This window comes from Nerophis lumbriciformis, linkage group LG19, assembly GCF_033978685.3.
Source record: "Nerophis lumbriciformis linkage group LG19, RoL_Nlum_v2.1, whole genome shotgun sequence".
Lineage (NCBI taxonomy): Eukaryota > Metazoa > Chordata > Actinopteri > Syngnathiformes > Syngnathidae > Nerophis > Nerophis lumbriciformis.
The window spans coordinates 12,125,655-12,140,958 of record NC_084566.2 but is presented as its reverse complement, the minus strand read 5'-3'; the positions used below and the strand labels follow the sequence as shown (position 1 = coordinate 12,140,958).

At 40.7% G+C, this 15,304-nt stretch overlaps 1 pseudogene; it reads right to left on the bottom strand.

Moving 5' to 3' along the window:
- Nucleotides 1-6,034: 6,034 nt before the first annotated feature.
- On the bottom strand, nucleotides 6,035-7,191 carry LOC140679586 (uncharacterized; annotated as a pseudogene).
- Between the last annotated feature and the right edge of the window lie 8,113 nt (nucleotides 7,192-15,304).

Below are 15,304 nucleotides of genomic sequence, written 5' to 3'. Positions count from 1 at the left end.
CAGAAGAAGTCAGAATTTTTTTTAAAGGGGCCCAATTATGCAAAACAATTTTTTCTTACCCATTAGTACCTGCTGTTGCATATTTGGGATCTGCATACTGTAAGTCCTAAAAATTTGAAATCAAACCGTGGAGGAGATATTTGTAAAACAATCTTGCCTTCCTTCCTACATCCCCTAAATGAGCCGTTTGGAATTTGCTTTGTCTTATGTTTTTCACACTGGTGTTGCAGCGGATTATCCATATATTGTATACATTTACCCCAAATGCTTTGCGCAAGTCCACTATTGTAGTCTGCGCTGTGGTCAATAAGCTCCTTCTTTTTCTCTATTCTCTTGACTGGCTCGTACATGCACACGCATCCTCTGCTGTTGCCTTTTCTAATACAAAGTAGCGTTTAGTTATAACAGTCAGTAGACTCCATACGGAAGTGTTAAAACTACAGCATGGGTGACGGGGAGAAAACGCAATCAAAGTGGAGCCACGTAAATAAGACTGCCCACAAAACGGTGCATCCTGAAGAGAGGGTCAGAAAGCAGCTTGAAGATGGTCTGTAAAACATATTCTATGCAAACTTTTGACCAAGGAACCACTATTACACGTTATGTAGACCACACAAAAGTGTTTTAAATGTAGAACAAACATCATTATATGACCCCATTAAATAGTCAGAAACACATCCATCTGGTTGTGTGCGAGGGTTTAAGTGCTTTGCACACACTACAAACCAAGAGCTCACAAACATCTGAGCTCAGCAAATGCGCCGTGTGTATATCCATTTAGAAAGAGCTAAACAAACACCTCACTGTCACTGGTATCTACTTAAAGACTGCCACAATTGTCCCCGTCCCAAGAGCTCCACAGTGACTGCCTGAACGACTACCGACCTGTTGCACCAATCCCGGTAGTAATGAAGTACTTCGAAAGCCTGGTCATGACCCACATGAAGGACGCAATTGATGTCAATGTGGGCCGCCATCAGTACACCTATAACAAAAAACGTTCCACTGATTGGTGGTCCACATAGCCCTCACTCCCCTGGAGAGCAGAAACTCCTACGTATGCCTGCTCTTCCTGGACTTATCCTCAGCCTTCAACACCATCATCACACAGTCCCTGGTGCAGACGCTCACCTCTCTCAAACTGAGCCCCACACTGGGGAACTGGGTCCTGGACTTCCTGCCTAATAGACCTCAGACTGTAAGGATCCACAACACCGTCTCCTCCTCCATCACCCTCAGCACTGGCTCTCGCCATGGTTGTGTGCTGAGCCCCCTCCTGTTCACTATGCTGACGTATGACACCCCAGCTGTCATATAGTAAAGTTTGCGGACAACAGAGCTGTAGTGGTAAGCATCACAAACAACGATGAGTCCGAATACAGACTGGAAGTGGGACACTTGGAGCAGTAGTGCAGAAAAAACAACCTCTACATCAATGTCAAGATGACAAAAGAGATGGTGGTGGACTTCAGAAGGCCCCTCTCCTTTCTACCCTGCACACAAGCTTTTTCAGTCTTTCACTTCAGGCAAGCATCTGCGGAGCATAAGGAGTAAAACCACCAGGCCTCTTCCCTGAAGCTGCAGACTGCTGAACGCTAGCCGTGCTCCATAGTCTCCCTCCGCTCTTCCTTCTCTCCTTTTCCTCCCTGCACAAAAAAATGTTTTAATCAATTTAAACATGTCCAATATTTGTATTCTTATTCAACTATCTCATTCCAAAAAGCATTCTTAGCCGGCTAATCTCGGAGCTAACCCTTGTTAATAGCCTTTTGTTTATTGCCTATTTATTATTTATTACTGTTTTTAAAAGGGTTATGGTAAATAGGTTATACTTGTAAAGTGCTTTTCTAACTTCAAGGTTATTCCACTTTGACAATATTTCCACATTCACACACTGATGGCGGTAGGTGCCATGCAAGGCACTAACCACGATCCATCAGGAGCAAGGCAAGGGTGAAGTGTCTTGCTCAAGGACACAACGGACGTGGCTGAAGCCGGGGATCGAACCAGGAACCCTCAGGTTGCTGCCACAGTCGCTCTTCCGCTGAGCCCAAATTTTGTACCATACATGTGTATGGGTATGACAGATAAAGCTCCTTGAATCATTGTTTATGTACTACATAAATTACAGTGCAGTATTTTTCTACATTTCTATTATTATGCTGAGGTAATCAATAAAAATATTCACTAAGCAAAATTCAGTTTCCGGGTCAGAGATACATCTTGGCTCTATTTTTACTGCGCAATCAAGTTGACCAACTTTTGTCAGACACATTTTTAAAGTACCTAATTTTCAACACCTGCCTCATCAATAACACATCTCCACATCGGTGAGCCTTGTACTCAAGTATCCTCAAAAGTCGAAAGATGCGAGCGGGATGTAACTAAACTGGATGGGACCCGGCATGCCACCTAATGCTAACAAAACTGCTATCAGCTGCTATCATCATCTGCTCAATCACTTCTAACATCTGTACCATGTCTTTCCTATTACACTAAGCAATGACGTAATGGTGGGGGGGCGGGGGGGAAATGTTGCAACTTAGTTACACTTCAGTCACATATTCTAATTCTAAAACTGCTGAGACAAAAAATTTCAATAATGGTCTAAAATGTCCTAAGACTTGTGTACTTTCATTCGAGGATTTTAAAGAATAGGGGAACAACATAATAGCGGCAGACAAACTGATAATGATAATAATAATAATAATAATAATACGATAATGCATTAGTTGTACAAACCCCGTTTCCATATGAGTTGGGAAATTGTGTTAGATGTAAATATAAACGGAATACAAAGATTTGCAAATCATTTTCAACCCATATTCAGTTGAATATGCTACAAAGACAACATATTTGATGTTCAAACTGATAAACTTTTTTTTTTTTTTGCAAATAATCATTAACTTTAGAATTTGATGCCAGCAACACGTGACAAAGAAGTTGGGAAAGGTGGCAATAAATACTGATAAAGTTGAGGAATGCTCATCAAACACTTATTTGGAAGCCACTTCCTTTTCCTGTGCCACTTTGGTTCCAGTCCAGGTGGTTTGCACGACTTCCTGTGATAACTCCTGAGTGCATTCCTCCACATAGTTTTCGATGTCCACGGAAATACAAGACAATGTGTCAGCATCTGTGTTTGCCTTGCCGGGCCTATAACTTATGTCGAATCTGAAGTCAGATAATTCTCCAACCGAGCGGTGTCCAACAGCGTTAAGTTGTGCCGTGCTCATCACATAGGTTAAAGGGTTATTGTTGGTATAAAGAGTGAAAAGTGGTGCACAGTAGAGGTAATCTCAAAACTTTTCACACACTGCCCATTTTAGAGCCACACATTCCAATTTTCTACTGGGTAGCCCATAGTGCTTTTCAGCTGGGGTCAGTGTTCTTGAGACATAGCCTACTACTCTCAACTTGTCATCTTGGAGCTCACACAGGCAGTTGCCTGGAGGCTCGAAAAATTTAGTAAAAAAACGATTGATAGTTATTTCTATCTAAAACAATAATTTTTGTATCTAAAATTGGGCGTTAAAAATACATCAAAATGCTTAATCTGTCATCAACCCTGCTCTTATGCAATGGACCATGTCACTGCACATGTGCAGACTTGAGTCAGGAAAACTTAATGTTTTTTCTGTCAAGGAAAATATACTGTAAAGTGTATTGGTTTGTTTCTTTTCAAAATAAATCTTGGTTAAAATATGTCATTGTGTGTATAGGTACATTTTGAGAACATTCAACAATACCAGGATAATAATGATAACCATGATCATTTTGGTCACAATAACCGTAACATAAAACGTTTTTGATCGTTACATTCCTACATGTAAGTTCAATCAATCAATCAATCAATGTTTATTTATATAGCCCTAAATCACAAGTGTCTCAAAGGGCTGCACAAGCCACAACGACATCCTCGGTACAAAGCCCACATACGGGCAAGGAAAAACTCACCCCAGTGGGACGTCGATGTGAATGACTATGAGAAACCTTGGAGAGGACCGCATATGTGGGTAACCCCCCCCCCCCCCCCCCCCTCTAGGGGAGACCGAAAGAAATGGATGTCGAGTGGGTCTGACATAATATTGTGAGAGTCCAGTCCATAGTGGATCCAACATAATAGTAAGAGTCCAGTCCATAGTGGGGCCAGCAGGACACCATCCCGAGCGGAGACGGGTCAGCAGCGCATATATGTTCCCAGCCGATGCACGGGCGAGCGGTCTACCCCGGGTCCCGACTCTAGACAGCCAGCACTTCATCCATGGCCACCGGACCTGTGCCCCCCCCCCCCCCCCTCCTCCACAAGGAAAAGGGGAGCAGAGGAGAAAAGAAAAGAAACGGCAGATCAACTGGTCTAACAGGGGGGCTATTTAAAGGCTAGAGTATACAAATGAGTTTTAAGATGGGACTTAAATGCTTCTACTGAGGTAGCATCTCTAATTGTTACCGGGAGGGCATTCCATAGTACTGGAGCCCGAATAGAAAACGCTCTATAGCCCGCAGACTTTTTTTGGGCTCTGGGAATCACTAATAAGCCGGAGTTCTTTGAACGCAGATTTCTTGCCGGGACATATGGTACAATGCAATCGACAAGATAGGACGGAGCTAGACCGTGTAGTATTTTATACGTAAGTAGTAAAACCTTAAAGTCACATCTTAAGTGCACAGGAAGCCAGTGCAGGTGAGCCAGTATAGGCGTAATATGATCAAACTTTCTTGTTCTTGTCAAAAGTCTAGCAGCCGCATTTTGTACCAATTGCAGTCTTTTAATGCTAGACATAGGGAGACCCGAAAATAATACGTTACAGTAGTCGAGACGAGACGTAACGAACGCATGAATAATGATCTCAGCATCGCTAGTGGATAAAATAGAACGAATTTTAGCGATATTACGGAGATGAAAGAAGGCCATTTTAGTAACACTCTTAATGTGTGACTCAAAGGAGAGAGTTGGGTCGAAAATAATACCCAGATTCTTTACTGATTCGCCTTGTGTAATTGTTTGGTTGTCAAATGTTAAGGTGGTATTATTAAATAAATGTCAGTGTTTAGCAGGACCGATAATCAGCTTTTCCGTTTTCTTGGCGTTGAGTTGCAAGAAGTTAGCGGACATCCATTGTTTAATTTCATTAAGACACGCCTCCAGCTGACTACAATCCGGCGTGTTGGTCAGCTTTAGGGGCATGTAGAGTTGGGTGTCATCAGCATAACAATGAAAGCTAACACCGTATTTGCGTATGATGTCGGCCAAGAACCGAACCCTGAGGAACTCCGCACGTTACCTTAACATAGTCCGAGATCACATTATTATGGGAGACGCATTGCATCCTGTCAGTAAGATAAGAGTTAAACCACGACAAAGCTAAGTCTGACATACCAATACGTGTTTTGATACGCTCTAATAAAATATTATGATCGACGGTATCGAAAGCAGCGCTAAGATCAAGAAGCAGCAACATAGATGACGCATCAGAATCCATCGTTAGCAGTAGATCATTAGTAATTTTTGCAAGGGCTGTCTCCGTAGAGTGATTTGCCCTGAAACCGGATTGAAAAGGTTCACAGAGATTGTTAGACACTAAGTGTTCATTTAGCTGCTGTGCGACAATTTTTTCGAGGATTTTCGAAATAAAGGGAAGGTGGGACACCGGTCGGTAGTTTACCATGAGGTCAGGATCAAGGTTAGGTCTTTTGAGCAGAGGATGAATAACCGCTTTCTTGAATGCTAGGGGAACAGTGCCAGAGGAAAGTGATAAGTTTATAATATTTAGCACTGATGGACCTAATAATACAAAAAGCTCCTTGATAAGTTTCCCAGGAAGTGGGTCAAGTAAACATGTTGTTTGTTTTATCCCACTTACACGCTGTAGTAGTTCCTCTAATGTTATTTCATCAAAAAGAGAGAGACTATTTTGTATTGCAGTATCCGTCGTAGATACAGTTGTATCTGTGTTAATAGAACCCAGTTGTAGCTGGGATGCGTTGTCTTTAATCTCCTTTCTAATGAGTTCAATTTTCTTATTAAAGAAATTCATAAAGTAATCTGCCGAGTGGGTGGAGCTATTGGGAGGAGTCCCTTGTTGGGTTAGCAATGCTACTGTACTAAACAAAAATTTAGGGTCGTTTTTGTTGAGGCGGATGAGATTTGAGTAATATTTAGCTTTAGCTAAGGTAAGCATGCGTTTATACGATATTAAACTATCACTCCATGCTTGATGGAAAACTTCAAGCTTGGTCGCGCGCCATTTGCGTTCCAACTTTCTACATGATAATTTATGAGCTCTGGTTTCTTCTGTAAACCATGGGGTGCGCCTTTTAGGGGCCCTTTTTTGTTTTAGCGGTGCTATACTATCAATTGTTTTGCGCAGGGCATTGTCAAAGTTGTTAGTTAGGTTATTAATAGAGCCGACATAATTTGGGAATGGTGCCATTACCGAAGGCAGTAGGTCAGCAAGAGTCATCGTTGTGGCAGCATTAATGTTGCGGCTGCTATAGCAGTTATTATTATTATTAGTTTGTTGACAATGAGTCAGAACTTCAAATTTGATAAGGTAATGATCGGACATTACTTTAGTATACGGGAGTACCATAACTTTGGAGGTGGTGACACCCCTGACCAGCACTAGATCTATCGTATTACCGTTGCGATGCGTAGGTTCATTTATTCTTTGTGTAAGACCACAGCTATCAATTATAGTCTGGAGCGCCATGCACTGAGGGTCCGATGGGGTATTCATATGGATATTAAAGTCCCCCATTATGATTATATTGTCTGCGTGCGTCACTAGATCAGCAAAGAACTCTTGAGAATTCATTGATAAAGGCCGAGTAGGGCCCTGGGGGGGGGGGGGGGGGGGGGGGGGGGGCGGTAGATAACAGCCATATAGAGAGGCAGCGGTGCGACAGACCTCATAGTAAGCACCTCAAACGATTTGTATTTATTATTTAGGTTAGAGGTAAGGTTAAAGTATTCATTGTATATTAGTGCGACCCCCCCCACCCCTTTTAAGGGGACGGGCAATATGCGCATTCGTATAGTTAGGAGGAGATGCCTCATTAAGCGCAAAAAAAATCGTCTGGTTTGAGCCAGGTTTCGCTAAGACCAATGACGTTAAGATTGTTGTCTCTAATGACCTCATTAACTAATAACGTTTTGGGAGACAATGATCTTATGTTTAAAAAGCCCATATTATAAGTATTGGGCTGTTTTGACGAGTTTTTGTTTAAATTATCCGTAGTAGCAATATTAATAATGTTGCGTTTATTATACGTAGTGCACTTTAAATAGTTTCGACCATATCTAGGAATTGATACGACGGGAATTTTCAGATTGTTTGCTTGATGCTGCGATCGACTGAACGCATCATGATTTGCCACCTCAGTAGAATGCATATCTACCCCGGACACATTCACAACAGAAAACACATTATGTGAGTTGTGTGTTATTCTAAGAAAATTGCTATGCGTACAGGAATTATCCAGCCTGGTGCTGGCTAGTTCTAGCTTAACTGACTCCTCACCCGGACTAGCAGGCTCTGTAATTGCCTGTGACCGGGCTTGCTCTAGTGTAGTTAGTCAAATGTGACTTAAACAGTAGTCTATGTTTTTAATCAGGATGATGGCGCCTTCCTGGTTAGGGTGAAGGCCGTCTCTCATCAGCAAGCCTGGTTTGCCCCAGAAAGAGGGCCAATTATCAATAAACGTTAGTCCCTGTTGTCTACAGAAGCTAGCCAGCCACTTGTTAAGCGAGACTAATCTGCTATATCTCTCATCATTGCCTCTCGCAGGCAGGGGGCCAGAGACAATTACTCGATGCCTGGACATCTTTCTAGCGAGATCACAAGTCCTGGCTATGTTTCTCTTTGTAATCTCTGACTGTCTCATTCTAGTGTCATTGGAGTCAACGTGTACAACTATATTCGCATAACTAGTGGTGCGATTAACCTGTCGTACGTGTTTACTAGGCCTGTTGCGAGTTAGCTCCCTAAGATTAGCCTCAATGTCAGGTGCTCTGGCCCCAGGGATGCACTTAATTGTGGCTGGTTTGCTAAGCTTTATGTTTCGGGTGATGGAGTCCCCTATGACTAAGGTGTGGTGCCCGGTAGACTGGGGTGTAGGACTAGCTAAAGAGCTAAATCTATTATGCGTCTCAACCGGTACACTGTAGCTTGTAGGCCGCTTAGGACTACTACAGGCTGGGCTAGTTAGCTCGCTACAGCTAACGCTAGCAGATGTGTCCGCAACATCTAAAGTTACGAGATTACTCTGCTCTAACTGGCGGACACGGCCCTCTAGCAGAGCCAGCCTCTCCGTGAGTAAGGTGCAAGACGCGCAGGAAGCCATACTCACGGTGTTTTCTGTCACCGAGTGAAGTTCCTGCTGTCTTCCGAGAAGTCCTTCTGACCGGCGACCGGCGCCGCCTTTCTCCGCGCTAGCTTCGTTAGCTTAGCAGCTAGCTGCTAGCTACCTGAGTTGGCAGTCAAACGTGTTTGATTCCGCAGCGAAAACGATCCAATCTCATCCTTGACAGAAGTACCTGTACTTGAGATACCTCTGTAGTGGGGGGGAAAAGGCAGAGATCCTGGCCTGGTCAGCAACCAATCAAACCCTTCACACTTACATTCACATTCTGTAGTGGGGACTACAACCTACAGCATGCTGCCTGCACAGAAGGCAGATGAGTAAACCACTAGACCATCAGTGATCTGGTGTTAACTACTGAAGAAGATAGAAAATAAAACCGCAGAATCCAAGATTTGACTGCAGCTGCTACTAATGAGTGTCTATTTTGGGTTCCTTGGCAATAAAAGAAGGTCATTTATCTTGGCTATGAAATTCCTATGGGTGAACATACAGCACCTTTGATTTATATCAGAGCAAAAGTAGTACATAGTTGTTGCCTAAAAGGTCATTTCTTAAATGGTGTATTTGTTTCTAAACTGTACATGATACTCCTTAATGTTTTTTTTACCTTTATGTATTTCCTAGGGTTTGTATGGTTTTTAAGTAGCAACATAACTTAAAACATTAAACTTTCAGGAAATGTCAGAAATGGGGTAAGGAAAAAGTGTTTAGATATTGGTGGTTATCCAACTCACCGTCTGCATTCAGCATTTTTTTTTAAAGGATTCTTTACTATTGGGAGATAGGGTCTGAGGGAGGCCTGCACTCTACAAGTGCTTTCCTAGTCGAAAATGTTCCAGGTTGAAGGATTTTAAAGTCCTCTTCAGAAGAGGTTAAAGTTTACATTACTAGGGCCCGAGCAGCAAAGCAAGCCCCGCAGGGGCAATGCAGAGCACTGCGAGGGCCCTATTGAAATTGCTGTGTTTTTGCTTCTATACTTTGGGACGCCTTTTTGAGGCCCTGAACATGCACGAAAGTCCCCATACTTAAGAAGGCCAGGTACTTTAAGACTGGAAGAAAGGTGTAATTTTGAAACAACCAAAGAAAGGAGATCTCAGCGACTATGGAAACAGGAGCAGGATCACACTGCTTTCAGTCCCAGCAAAAGTTCTTTCCTCAGTGCTACTGCAAATACTTAAAACAACGCTAGATGAGAGGCTCCGAGATGAACAATCGGGGTTTCGCACGGGAAGATCCTGTAGCGACCAAATATTTGTGCTTCAAAATGTAGCGAAACAAAGCCCTGAATTCCAAACAGTTCCAATAAACTACATAGACTTAAAAAAATGTTTGACATCATACATAGAGACACCCTGTGGAGAATACAAAAAACATACGGCATCCCAAAGATTCTAATCAATATCTTATTGAAAATTTCTATGAGGGATCCAATTGCTGTGTAAAAGTCAAATCAGGAAAACACAGACTTCTTCTATATCATCAGTAAGACAAGGCTGCCTTCTATTGCCACTAGTGTATCACTACCATAGATTATGTTATAAAAAGGCAATGGACCAACCACACTTTGGTATACAATGGGGGACAAGAAGACGCCTTACGGACCTGGACTTTGCGGACGACAGAAATAAGACCAACCCTTCAATCCATGACATCCAATCTTGAGCAAAATGAAGCAGCGATTAGTCTAAAGATCAGCAACCAAAAGACCAAGACCATGGGGATTGAAGACCAACAGCCAACTGACAAATTAACAATAAATGGAGAGCTATTGGAAAAGGTCTTAAGATTCGCATACTTAGGAAGCATACTTACATTGGATGAAAATGTTGAGACGGACATCAACTTCGGCATCAGTAAAGCCACAGCTTTCTTCAGAAGAATGCAGCTAATATGTCTCAGCGGTGGAATATCCAAGACGCTAAAAATCAAGCTCTTCAGGTCTGTCGTACTTTTGACAGCACTCTATGCCAGAGAGACCTGGAAAATCACTGTAAGAATGAGTAAAAAGCTGGCTGCCTTTCAACAACGCTGTCGAAGAAACAATCTTGAAGATTAAATATACTGACAACATCACCAACAAAGAGGTATACAATAAAACTAAAACACAACCACTCAGCCAAGACATACAAACACGTCGGATTAAATTCGCAGGTCATATATTAAAAATGCCACCAAATCGTAATCCCAAGGTAGCAATGACATGGCACCTTGGCGGAAAAAGAAGAGGAAGACCAAAACACACATGGAGAATAACTTTCCTCAAAGACCTAGAAGCTCGAGACCTCAATTTGGCAAGGGCTGAAGAAGTCTCCCATGATCGAACGGAACAGCGAAGGCTTGCTGCCCAATGCACTCAACAGTGTGGGGGGAACTAAGTACTAAGTAAGTAATGTTCATATGTGACACAATCATGAAATAAAAGCGCAGCTAAATGATTAAAGACATATACAATGCTTGCCAGACATAAAGGAGTGGATGTCACAAAGCTTCCTGGAGCTCAATGACACCAAGAGTGAAATTCTTCTGTTCGGCAACTCCACCTCGGTCAGTCAGATCAGAAAGAATTTGGGAATTTTGGCCACTCTTGAAAAACCCCACGTCAAAAACCTTGGGGTCATATTCGACCCAGACCTCAAGTTTGACAAGCAAGTGAAATCTGTGGTGAAATCCTGTTTTTTCCAACTGCGCACAATAGCCAAGATCAATTATTTCCTCTCCCCCAGTGACCTAAGGAGGGTCGTGTTGATGCTCATCTTCTCCAGACTGGACTATTGCGATGCCCTCTATGCTGGGGTCACCGACAAGACCATCCATAGCATGCAGCTAGTACAAAATGCAGCTGCCAGGCTGGTGACAGGAACAAAAATGAGGGAACACATTTCTCCCATCCTCTCCTCCCTTCACTGGCTCCCAGTGAAGCGCAGAGTGAAAATTAAGATCCTCACGCATGTATTCGAAGCGCTCAATGGTCTCGCCCCAGCTTACACCAAAGATCTCCTGGACCAACCCACCAGCTCCAGGCTTGGTCGTTGCCTTAGATCTGACAACCAGATGACCCTGAAGGTCCCACGGTCAAACCTAGTGACAAAGGGAGACCGTGCTTTCTCAGTGATGGCACCTAGGCTATGGAATAAGCTCTTTCTGAATATCAAGTCCGCCACCACTCTGGACTCTTTTAGAGCACAGCTTAAAACTCACCTCGGTCTCTGTTTCTGTTTTTTTGTTTTGCCCCAACCATGTAATGATGTAACAGTTGGTTGGTGGGCGCATGATAAATGAAAATAACATAACAAAAATAACATACAAATAGAACAAGGTGTATTCCAACAGACTACATGCATCAGTGTAATTAGAATACATTTAATTTCTCTGTCAAACGCGGAAGTGCAGCTTCAGTTTGAGTGTCTAATTGTCTTTATGCAACACACTATGCACGCTCACACGTTTGGAGCTAACAATTTTTCAAAAATATACAAATTTATTGGCATTATTTGTCATTAAGCATATGTCATGTTTTTTTCTTTCGCAGTAAGAAAGGTGTGGGAGTGTCTAAGAGGCAGAGATATGGGCGTGGCTTTGCGGCTGAGAGACGTTGGATTGGTGGAATATTGACATCCTATAAATATTCATCTTTACACTTGGCTAGAGATTTAGCGTTTACATTTATAATTACATGTATATTTCATATTTAGGTTTAGATTTAATGTTTATGTTTAGATTCAACATTTAGCACTCACATTTAGATTTAATATATTGGTTTAGTTTTAAGATTTAGGTTTAGATGTAACATATAGATGTATATTTAAGATTTACATAAAATACTTAGTCAATATTTAATTTAAACTTAAATGTGAGGAAAATTAGCTAAATCTGAGAAATGTGAGTTAAATCTGAGAAATATATCTACTAGAAGAGTGTGACAGAACTTTTACATTCACCACCCCATACATGTACATCAATTCATTCTAAATACAATAGTTATCTTTATAAATACTTCAAGCGTTTATGATTCACTTAATGAGATCATTATTGTCTTATTTTCAATACAGTTAGACATTTATCATAATTCTTCTTCTTGGTACTTTGTAAACATTTGTGTACACTGTTTGATTTACTTGCATAATCTATTCCATAATTTAATTCCACATACTGATATGCTAAATGTTTTAAGTGTTGTATGTGCATAAAAATGTTTTAAATACAATTTTTCTCGAAGGTTATATTTCTCTTTTGATGAGAAGCATTGTTGTACATTCTTTGTGAGCAGGTTATAGTTTGCTATGTGCATAATTCTAGCTGTTTCAAAATGCACTAAATCATTTAATGTTATTATTTTTGATTCAATAAATGAATAGTTTGTATGTTCTCTATAGCCGACATTATGTATTATTCTAACTTATTTTTTTGCAAGACAATTAGTGACCAAAGTGTACTTTTGTAGTTATTTCCCCATATTTTTACACAACTTAAATATGGTAATAATAGCGAGCAGTAAAGAATGTAGTGATATTTGGTCGAGAAAATATTTCTGCTTTATTTAATATTAAAATATTTCTTGCCACTTTGTTGCATATATTTTATGAGGTTTACAGTTAATTTTATCATCTGTTATTACACCCCAAAATGTACTTTATTTTACTCTTTCAATTTCTACTCTGTCTTTTTTAATTTGTGTTTGGCCTTCTCTTTTACTGTTTCCAAATAGCATTGTTCAAGTTTTAAGCGGGATTCTAGTGGGATCAATATATCCCACTTGCGTAGCGAGCGGCACATTTGTTTCGTGTAACTTTTCACCGTTGTCATTTTCGTCCTTTGTCTTTGTCTGTTTTCTAAGCTTGCGTCCAACAAACTTAGCTTGACTGTATCATGGGCCACTCAGTTTTATGTTTCATTTTGCTGGATTACTGGGTAAATACTGCAAGAAAGGACATCAACCTTTAGACACATGACATTATCATGGTTGGAAGGGCAGAGCAAACCCTCTACCTACTTCTTTGAGGTCGACCATGAACTCTTTGTACTACCATTTGTTGGTCACACTTCTAGACATAACCGTTATCAAAAAGTAGCACTTACAACAAAATGTCAAAGACTTTAAAAAGGCATTGTGGTACCAAAAAAAAAACCCTGCTGTTCCACTCTTTGCATCCGAGATAATAAGAATATAGCCTCAACCTGTGGCCTGTTCACACCTTATAAGAGGAGCAGCCCTGTGAAGACACAAGTCCGTCGTCCTTTTTCTAACGGCCATCACGTCCAGGGTCACATTTGACAGGGTGCCTTTAAGCAAGTGACTGGGTACATCCATTGTTTCGACAAACATTAACACTCACGTTCACACACAATTTAGAGTCGCCAATTAACCTAACATGCAAATTTTTTATAGCGGAAGTAAACCCATGAAAGCACAGGAAGAACATTAACACTAATTATGTTAATGGAACTTTTTTTCATAGTATAAACGTCCCTTGTCACGTCCTGCCTAAAACATTGCAGCTTCATTGATCCGCAGATATGTTTTTGTAAAGCATATTCTACATATTTTTGGCCTGAAATAGGTGTTAAAGTGCAGTATTTGTCTTATATTCTATTATGTGGTGGCGCTCGCTTAAGATACTGTTGTCACCAAGATAGACTTTTGTTTCCGGTTTCAGGGTGACAACAACATCTGTGTTGTCTTCACTGCGACATGTTTGCCAACTTTGGACATTTTGATGCACTTCAACTTCATCCTTTTTGTGTGTGTTATTTTATATAACATTCATATAGCGGACTTATAAACAAGCTTCAACATGTTTTTTATTTATTTAAGAAAATAAGCTAAAGCCTGAATTTAGCCACATTACAAATCCCCCATTTTTAATAAAAAAGAAGTGAAATGTCAAGATATCTACGAAAATTAAAAATGGTTTGGCCGTCTTCTTCCGTTTGCTGTTGTGCTGGCACTGCAAATTATGTAAGGCATCTGATCAGACCAAGATTGTTGAGCAGCCCTTTAATCTAGACCACGGGTGTCAAAATCATTTTAGTTCAAGGACCGCATGGAAGAAAACGTATTCCCACGTGTACCGGACGGATAAAATCATGGCATAACATATAAATACAATTACGACAACTTCACATTGTTGTTTTGGTATTACTTTGACCCAAAATAAAACAAGCAAATAATGAAAATGTACATATCTGCATACTTGCCAACCTTGAGACCTCCGATTTCTCTGGAGATGGGAGGCGGGGGGTTGGGGTGGGGGGTGGGGGTGGGGGGTTAAGAGGGGAGGAGGATATTTACAGCTAGAATTCACCAAGTCAGGTATTTCATATATATATATATATATATATACACACACACACACACACACACATATATATGTATATATATATATATATATATATATATATATATATATATATATATATATATATATATATATATATATATATATATATATATATAAGAAATACTTGACTTTCAGTGAATTCTAGCTATATATATATATTTATTTTATATATATATAAAATATATCTATATATATATATATATATATATATATATATATATATATATAAAATAATAAAATAAATACTTGAATTTCAGTGTTCATTTATTTACCCATATACACACACATAACACTCATCTACTCATTGTTGAGTTAAGGGTTGAATTGTGCATCCTTGTTCTATTCTCTGTCACTATTTTTCTAACCATGCTGAACGCCCTCTCTGATGATGCATTGCTGTGTGGCACGCACAAACGTGCTTTCATCAAATGCACTGGAGTCTGGAATCTTCCATCTCTCCCTAGCATGGCCCAAAACCGGTCAATCTTTGCTTCCTGAGGAAGATTTTCACTGCCAAGCACTTGGTAGTCCACTACTTCTTCCCGGAGGCTATCCAGGTCCAATCGCAGCTGCGGTTTGGAACTTACAAGCGTATTTCT